Source organism: Bactrocera tryoni, unplaced genomic scaffold, assembly GCF_016617805.1.
Source record: "Bactrocera tryoni isolate S06 unplaced genomic scaffold, CSIRO_BtryS06_freeze2 scaffold_7, whole genome shotgun sequence".
Taxonomy (NCBI): Eukaryota; Metazoa; Arthropoda; class Insecta; order Diptera; family Tephritidae; genus Bactrocera; species Bactrocera tryoni.
The window spans coordinates 9,057,318-9,067,338 of NW_024396366.1; the positions used below are offsets into that span (position 1 = coordinate 9,057,318).

The 10,021-nt window shown below is 34.2% G+C and overlaps 1 non-coding gene across 1 annotated transcript; it reads left to right on the top strand.

Annotated features, from left to right (window-relative positions):
- The first annotated feature begins 7,993 nt into the window (after nt 1–7,993).
- LOC120781886 lies at nt 7,994–8,200 on the top strand. The gene has a single exon (XR_005706169.1). It is a non-coding gene; the product is annotated as a small nucleolar RNA U3 (small nucleolar RNA).
- Nucleotides 8,201–10,021: the final 1,821 nt, after the last annotated feature.

A 10,021-nucleotide genomic window follows, 5' to 3' on the forward strand; every position in this document is an offset into this window, starting at 1 on the left:
GAAATGACTCACACTGGTCAACTGGCAAGAGTTCGCAGTTCCCTTGATCTACACAACGAATATATCCTAGGCCCCAGGCTTGTCTGAAAATATATGAGAAACGCTGCGGAGTTATTCTCACATCAAAAGATGGAGACTTAGAAGTATTCAGTTTCCCGGAGCTATAAATGGAGAACATAGCACTTGCAACAGAATTGCTAAAAACCTGAGAAGCTAATTGCACGCTCATTTTTTGAAAGAGTTTAGGGGCTATGTGTGCCGAGGTCAATTTATGGGTGCAACTAATGTCGTTTGGGGTACCATTTTCATATATACATATGAACGATATCCGACAATTCAACTGGGCGCCCATTTACAACGACTTTATTTTTTTTATTTTCTAAGCAGTTTCGTGTACTTTTTAAAAGGTGAGGAGAATCAAAGAAGTAAATGACTTCCGAGTTATTCACTTCGAAATAGGGCCTTTCTTTACATACTCCTGATAACCCAGCAAAATTAACAAAATTGGACCCTTGGTCGCTAACTATCGGGTGATTTTTTAAGAGCTTGATAACTTTTTTTTTAAAAAAAACGCATAAAATTTGCAAAATCTCATCGGTTCTTCATTCGAAACGTTAGATTGGTTCATGACATTTACTTTTTGAAGATAATTTCATTTAAATGTTGACCGCGGCTGCGTCTTAGGTGGTCCATTCGGAAAGTCAATTTTGGGCAACTTTTTTCGAGCATTTCGGCCGGAATAGCCCGAATTTCTTCGGAAATGTTGTCTTCAAAGCTGGAATAGTTGCTGGCTTATTTCTGTAGACTTTAGACTTGACGTAGCCCCACAAAAAATAGTCTAAAGGCGTTAAATCGCATGATCTTGGTGGCCAACTTACGGGTCCATTTCTTGAGATGAATTGTTCTCCGAAGTTTTCCCTCAAAATGGCCATAGAATCGCGAGCTGTGTGGCATGTAGCGCCATCTTGTTGAAACCACATGTCAACCAAGTTCAGTTCTTCCATTTTGGCAACAAAAAGTTTGTTAGCATCGAACGATAGCGATCGCCATTCACCGTAACGTTGCGTCCAACAGCATCTTTGAAAAATACGGTCCAATGATTCCACCAGCGTACAAACCACACCAAACAGTGCATTTTTCGGGATGCATGGGCAGTTCTTGAACGGCTTCTGGTTGCTCTTCACCCCAAATGCGGCAATTTTGCTTATTTACGTAGCCATTCAACCAGAAATGAGCCTCATCGCTGAACAAAATTTGTCGATAAAAAAGCGGATTTTCTGCCAACTTTTCTGGGGCCCATTCACTGAAAATTCGACGTTGTGGCAGATCGTTCGCTTCAGTTCTTGCACGAGCTGTATTTTATACGGTTTTACACCAAGATCTTTGCGTAAAATCTTCCATGTGGTCGAATAACACAAACCCAATTGCTGCGAACGGCGACGAATCGACATTTCACGGTCTTCAGCCACACTCTCAGAAACAGACGCAATATTCTCTTCTGTACGCACTGTACGCATTCGTGTGGTTGGTTTAATGTCCAATAAAGTAAACTGAGTGCGAAAATTGGTCACAATCGCATTAATTGTTTGCTCACTTGGTCGATTATGTAGACCATAAATCGGACGTAAAGCGCGAAACACATTTCGAACCGAACACTGATTTTGGTAATAAAATTCAATGATTTGCAAGCGTTGCTCGTTAGTAAGTCTATTCATGATGAAATGTCAAAGCATACTGAGCATCTTTCTCTTTGACACCATGTCTGAAATCCCACGTGATCTGTCAAATACTAATGCATGAAAATCCTAACCTCAAAAAAATCACCCGATATTTGGCAGGGACGCAATCCAATACCCTGGAGTTGACCTATGGCTTCGAATATACATACAGTGGACCAAAAAAGTTTACATACACCTAGTTCTATTAAATTTCGACACGTTTATTTGTTTCAAAATGGATAAATTTTGTGGTTTTTTTCTATCCATTTCATGATATGTATATTTAGCATTAAATATAGCATATCAAAATATTTTTTTTTACACAAATAAAAAAAAATTTAAGTTAAAGCTTAAAATGAGCATAATTTATATCAAAAAAGTTTACGTACACTTATGATTGTTTATATAAATCAAAAGTAATTACAATACTTTTAACGGGTTTTGGCCTACATTTTGTTGCTATTAGTGTCCCTAGACATCGTTGTATGCTCCCCACTCAATTTCTAGTATTATTTCCGGATATTTTGACCCATTAAGTCCATGATCCAGCTTTTTGGCCTTATTTTGATGAAATTCGATGTTTTCGAATACGGTTTTCCAAAAAGTTCCAGATATTTTGAATAGGATTAATGTCTAGCGATTGCGGGACCTATGGAGTTATTTTTATTTCCATAACAACCATTCACGTACAAGATAAGTTGTGTGTTTTGGGTCGTTATCCTGTGGTAAATAGAAATGGCTGCTATTAACAGCCGATTTAAGCACACTTAAAATTTAAATCTTTTTCTTAAAATGCTCAGATACATATGCTTATACATTTTTGAAATGTACACAAAAAAATAAATCCCCAAACAGTAAGGAATTTGTTGAAGAGTGCTGGTTATCATAGACGAGTCGCGCGTCGTAAGCCATACATATATAAGGTTAATAAAAGAAAATGTCGGCGTTTGCTAAACAATATTTAAACAAACCGTATTGGTTTTGGGAAAACATTGTGTTCACCGACGATTCAAAATTTAATAAATTTGGTTCGAATAGATCACGAAAAGTGTGGAGAAAGATCAATGAAGAGTCGCAAGGACAAAATGTATTGCCAATGGTAGAGCACTGTGGGGGTAATGTTATGGTTTGCGGGTGTATGGTTGCATCTAGAGTTGGACATTTGGACTTTATTAGTGAAAACATGGATAAGCATGTGTATCTAAGCATTTTAGGAAAAAATTTAAATTTTAAGTGTGCTTAAATCGGCTGTTCATAGCAGCAAAACCAATTTCCAACAGGATACCGACCCAAAATACATGTCTTATCTTGTACATGAATGGTTGTTATGGAAATAAAAATAACTCCATAGGTCCCGCAATCGCTAGACATTAATCCTATTCAAAATATCTGGAACTTTTTGGAAAACCGTATTCGAAAACATCGAATTTCATCAAAATAAGGCCAAAAAGCTGGATCATGGACTTAATGGGTCAAAATATCCGGAAATAATACTAGAAATTGAGTGGGGAGCATACAACGATGTCTAGGGACACTAATAGCAACAAAATGTAGGCCAAAACCCGTTAAAAGTATTGTAATTACTTTTGATTTATATAAACAATCATAAGTGTACGTAAACTTTTTTGATATAAATTATGCTCATTTTAAGCTTTAACTTAAATTTTTTTTATTTGTGTAAAAAAAAAAATATTTTGATATGCTATATTTAATGCTAAATATACATATCATGAAATGGATAGAAAAAAACCACAAAATTTATCCATTTTGAAACAAATAAACGTGTCGGAATTTAATGGAATTAGGTGTATGTAAACTTTATTGGTCCACTGTATATTTTTTTCATAATATCTCCTTTGCAAGCTTTGTGCACAAAAAAATATGCTTAAGGGTGGGTCCAATTTCTCCACCAATACCTTGGACGAAAAGGGTTAAAACACTAGAAGCTACTCGAGAGGTACGATTTTCATCACCGTAATCCTCCAACCCAATAAGCCAGTCCCTATTTCTCTCATACTGAAGGTGAATTTTCAGAGACATTTCGTCACAGCATATCGAAACATATCTCTGTGCGTCAGTGAAACCACGGCTTCTCAACTCCACGGCTTTAATGCAGCTAAAATTGCAGCCAGGGTTACGTAGCCAACCCTGAGCAAATTGTTCGAGGGTCACTTACGATGGCCAATTAAAAATGGGCTGTAAATACCTGAACGCAATAGGTGATAAAATTTTACAGCCAGAGCTAATGTTTTTAATTCCCTATCATATCTATAACCCTACGAAGTACGGGGTGCATTTTTTAAACAATTTCTCACACATATCGCAAGATGTGGAGGAAGTTTGCCGCATAGCTCTGAAATTTGCCTATTTTCTTCCTGCCCTACTATAGAAAAATTTTTATTATTTTCTAAAATTTCTATTTTATTCTCTAAAGCTCTCACCTTACTGCGTAAAAATTCCCTTTCCTGCGATTTTTTTGTCTAACTCCTCCCGATACATTCTTTTTCTAGGTGTCCCTTCTGTTAAATATTCATCTGTTTGCGTTTGCCTACTATTTGCCCAAGTGCTATCTATTTGAGAGTTACCTAAAGAGGAATCTTCATTATATAGGGGTTGAAGGGATTTACCCAAAGTCTCAACTCCAAACATATTAGTGTTTGAAGTCGAGACAGTTCTAATTGGAGAAGAGCTAGGATGCATCGGGTTAAAATCTGCACTATCTAATTCTATAATGTCTTGTTCGTGTTGGTCAAATATACGTACACTACCTACTTGTCCACTACAACCTATTGCCTTATCTACTCTAACTGCAGGTGATACTACTTTTAAATTTAAATCCGGTGTAGCTGATCCGGAGACAAGCCGTCCCTTCCTCATCTTTAACGAGAAATGTCTTTGGCACGCAAATAAATATTTAGCCGTTGGATTTGTTACGTCCAACAGCTTGATCCATTGAAATTAAAAAAAAAATACGTACATACATTAACTAAACTAGTAAACTAACAATTTAAAAATAAACAGTTGCATTAAAAATATCACAGCGACAATACAATATTAGAAACAAAACTATTAATTTAATTTTTGATTTATATGATTTATGCTTTTGAATGAACTATATGAAAAAATTATAATAACTATTATAACTTAAAGAGTCGGCTAAACATCTGCATACAGTTTCTAATAGTTTGGCGGGGTAGTGGTTACGTCGTATATATGTATATAGTTACAATAAAGTAGTAGTAGTATTTATACATGTATGTTTGTAAAATAAATATGAATTCATTATAACGTTGGGAAAAAATAAATTAGTTGTCTCTATTTCTATTACGTATTCATATGTATGTATGTATGTAAAGCAAGCTTGTTCAAGATCAAAAAAATAAAAACACACGGGTTAATATAAACAAATACATAAATTGTTTACTATTTTATTGTTAAATAAGCGTAAGTCAAATATTTAGTTCACTTTGTTGAATACACTTTGACATACACTATAAACAAATACTTTTAAATTAATTTTTTAACATTTAACAACACGATTTCAAAACTTCACTTTTTTATAAAATCACGATTTAGGACGACCCTATTCACTTCTTGTTCACTTATTTGCACTAACTTTACATATTTATTTACTTATTTAATATTATGTACATATTTATATACATACGATAATATTATGTACATAATTATATTATTTTTATACATAAAACTCACCTGGACATTTCCCCTTCTGATGGGAAGGGATACAGCGGCACCCCCAAACTGCAACCAGCAACACACTTTCTGCAAGGCGTCCTATACAAAATCAGACAACAAATATTAACAAATTTAATTAATTAATGTTACTATACTTACATACGCTGAATATCTCTTTGATCGATGATTTAATTTTCACTAAAAACAAACTTAAAATAACTATTTACATTTTCCTGAGCTTCTTAAGCTTAAAAAAATGTCCGTTGAGATGATTTGACACATTACACGGTTGCACGAAATACATAGTTTTTACACAAATATTATATAAACATTTTTGAAGTTATACTTCTTATACGAGTTCGGAAAAGGTTGCGATAGATTCAGGTTGCGCAACCTTGCTCAATATGAATCTACGCAGCCTTGTCTGCGAAGATGTTCGAGCAGCAAGCGAAGCGGTGACAATCGGCGATCGTTTGTTCGTTTCTTTCGGCACAGCTCGGCTTTTATACCAACAACACAATGTTGCCATGCTTATGCTGTTGTTGTGTTTGTAAAACAATGTTTCAATTTTTGGTTGGTGACATATTCAATTTAAAATAAATTCTGTTGCTATTCGAACCTATGTACGTGCTCGTCGCCACTTTTGAAGCGCATACCACCAACACCACCATTGACACTTGAATTGCGTTGTCCTAATTATGGTTTGGTTCGGCATAAAAGAAATATACAATGGATCGCCGATTGTTACCTCTTTCCTTGCTGCTGCTGCGCATATGTACACTGGCGGACATAATTATTCACACATCACAGAGTTTACCACAAAAACGGTTGTACCTTTTAAATAATAAAAACTAGGTTATAGTTTTGTTCCAAGGAAATCTTTATTCATATCTCTGGTATCTTAAAATAACATTAATTTTACAAATTATTTTCTATTTAAAAAAAACCTACAAAAATTGCATATTACTTCATTTAAATGAGGGACAAAATTATTCACACACTTTTGTTTAACAAGAAAACTTATAGTATAATATAAAAATTAATATTTAGTGGGCATACCCTTTTGTTTCAGTACATCTTTTAGTCTATTTTGCATAGAGCAAACTAATTTTTTTGTCACACTGGGCTCTATATTTTGCCATTCTTGTTGAAGAACTTCCTTTAGTTGAGATTTGCTGGTAATATTTTGCTTACTTACACGCCTACCGAGTTCATCCCACAAATGTCCTATGGGATTTAGGTCTGGAGACTGTGAAGGAGTCGGAAGAATATGAGGCACATTGTATATGATCCACATACGCACGACATGAGCAGTATGTTTGGGGTCATTGTCCTGTTGGAAATAAAAGTGATCTCCAAGGTTTAGCTTTGCGCGCTTTCTTTTAAGTTATTCTTTAGTATATTCAAATAAACTTTTTATTCATTATTTCTTCGATGAATATGAGATTTCCAACACCCGCCGCTGACATACAACCGCATACCATGACCCCTCCACCCCCGTGTTTTACTGCACTTATCGTATTATTTTTCTCAAGTTCAGTTTCAGGTTTTCTCCAGACCCGTATCCTGCCAACTGACTGAAAAATGTAGAATTTACCTTCATCCCTAAATAGAACGTTGCTCCAGAACTCAGATGGTTTATCTTTGTATGCTTTTGCGAAGTCCACCCTCTTTTTTTTTATTAGCCTTGCTGACGAGAGGTTTTTTTCGCGCTATACGTGAACTGTAGCCAGCACGATGCAAGGTCCTGCGTACTGTTTTTGCGTAAATATGTTTCCCAATTTCTTCACGGACTTCTGCTGCCACCTGCGTAGAAGTAATTTTGGGATTCTTTTTAACTTTTCTTAGGATTTGCCGTTCTTCAGCGTTGGTCAGCATACGGGGTCTGCCGGTATGAGCACGACTCTGAAGGTCTTCTTCTCCTTTAAAGCGCTTTATGATGCTGTAAATAGTATATCTGCTTCTATTTACAAGTTTACCAATTTCGGCCATTGACTTATTTTGTTTATGTAAATTTAAAATTATTTTTCTTTCCTCGACGGTAGTTTCTTTTAATTTACGACCCATTTTCAATATCGACAACTCACTTGCACAAATAACAATACCGAATGTCGGAAATTCAATGTAAAATTACAAATTTCAAGTGTAGCATTCATAGCGGTACTTCTCCAATGCTTTCGTTAGAATTTATTGCTAAAATTTTTAATGTAAATGGCATGACTTGTGTTGTGTGAATAATTTTGTCCCTCACATAAACGAAGTAAAATGCAATTTTTGCAGATTTATTTAAAATGGAAAATTAATTTGTAAAATTAATGTTATTTTAAAATACCAGAGATATGAATAAATATTTCCTTGGAACAAAACTATAACCTAGTTTTCATTATTTAAAAGATACAACCGTTTTTGTGGTAAACTCAGGGATGTGTGAATAATTATGTCCGCCAGTGTATGTTTGTATGCTTGTTCATTTTTGAAGTTATACTCCTTTTTCTTTCCTTTGTCTTTCATTTCTGCGAATTCTCAACTATTTTATGGGCCCTTTTATTGAAATACCCTGCGTTGGCCGTTGAAAAATTAAGGCTATACTTTACAGGATTATTTCTGTAGTTAGTCTTCATTTACATTTTTTGGAAATCGACCCGCGATGACGAGGTACATATATCGTTTTAGCTGACAGCGTGAGGTTTAAGAAGTTCATTTCTAATTTTGTCTTATTGCATATTAGAAATGATCTTTCTTCGAAAATCGTTCGCTTACAATGGATAAAACGACTTCTGAGTGGTGATTTTAATGAATGAATTCCTTTTGGTTGAAATGCTCTGCGTTGGCCGTTGAAAAGTTAAGACTTTACTTCTCAGGATCATTCATTTCTTCAAAGAAATTAATGACCTTTAAAAATATGCATATTTGCATTATTTCGTTGTCATTTCCATATTCGTAGCAATAGAATTTCTATGGCATAAGTAAAGTAATGCCGCCGATTGCCACCCCTTGCCGCTGTAGCAGCTTCCCCTACAAACATGCGGTAATATGTATGTATGAATGTATACGTAAGATCGGGAATACATATCGACGCAGATTTTTGCGAGAAGCACCAGAAAGTTCTGCAATTTATGATTTTTAGCTTTTGCCATCGCCGCGAAAAGACGACGTGTTGGCAAAGGCATGCTTCTTTCATACAAAATGATATGCATTTCTTGGAATATCACTAAGAAGTATAACTTCATCCGTGCGTAGGGACTCCACGCACCTTTTTTGGTTTATAAAATTGGAAACATTTAGTAATATATTTATACAATAATTAATATTTTGCACAAAACTGATTAAATTTAATATTTAGGAATTTAAATAATCGAAAAATATTTGAATATTTTATAAAAATATTGTTAAAGTTATAAATTTTAAAACCTAACACGGCAACACACTATAGCAGATATGAGGCATTTGAACGTTTTAGTAGTAGAATATTTGGAGGCAACCCGTACCAAGTGACTAATTAGTAGCAGAATGTTTGGGGGCAACCCGAACCAAGTGCCTAATTTGTAGTAGATTTTTGCGTATGTGTTAGTGAAAATGAAGGATTGGTTACCCTGCCAACCATGAGCGGGTAAAACACCAGATAATTAGCGGGTAACATGGTGGTAAACGTGGTGGTAAACATATAGAATGTTTCTTAAGCCTGGCAGATATTTTACCTACTCACGTACGTATACATGTGATCATACATCTTTGTTGCGCTCATTCAGCAGTGTCATATAAAAAAGTATATCTGTCCTGCTCTAATATCCTCAATCGACAGCTGATGCAGGGTTGCATTTTCCCTTTTTAAATAGCTGATGCAGGGTTGCATTTTAAACAACTGATGCAGGGTTGCATTTATTGATTCCTACTTTTAAAATTTCGAACTAAACTTTTTAATTTTCAAAATTTTTATTTTGTTTTATTGTTTATATGTTTACAAAAAACGTATTACAATTTATATAAATAAAAATATATTTAATTTATAAAATATTTAATATTTAAAAAAGATGAAATAAAAAAAGAATTTTTAAAACCTGAAAATAAAAGAGTGGAAAAATATTATAAAAGACAAATACCTGAAAATAAATAATAATTACATTGAAGAAAGATTAATTGTATAAAATGAAAATAATATCTGAAAAAAAAAAGATTAATATTATCTGAAAGAATAATATATATTAAATACAAATAGTGATAAAATCTGAAAAGAAAGAATAATTAAATAAAATCATAATAATATCTTGAAATAAAGAATAATATTATCTGATTATTTAAAATATAAGGCAAACATTGGTTTTCACATATTATATTGGATTGTGCAGGCCGCCTTAAACGCATAAAATACATACTTACATATGTACATATGTATGTAATTATTTTTGCGTATTATGTTGAACTGCGCAATTCAATTTCAAACAACGCACACTTTTTACTTAACAATTTAAATTTGGTGCTTCTGATGATATTGCTGCAGCAGGGTACCCTGCCAACCATGAGCGGGTAAAAATCCAGATAATCAGTGGGTAAAAAAGTGGGTAATCCATAGGGTAAGCATGTGTACTTTAAGATGGGCCGAGCGACAA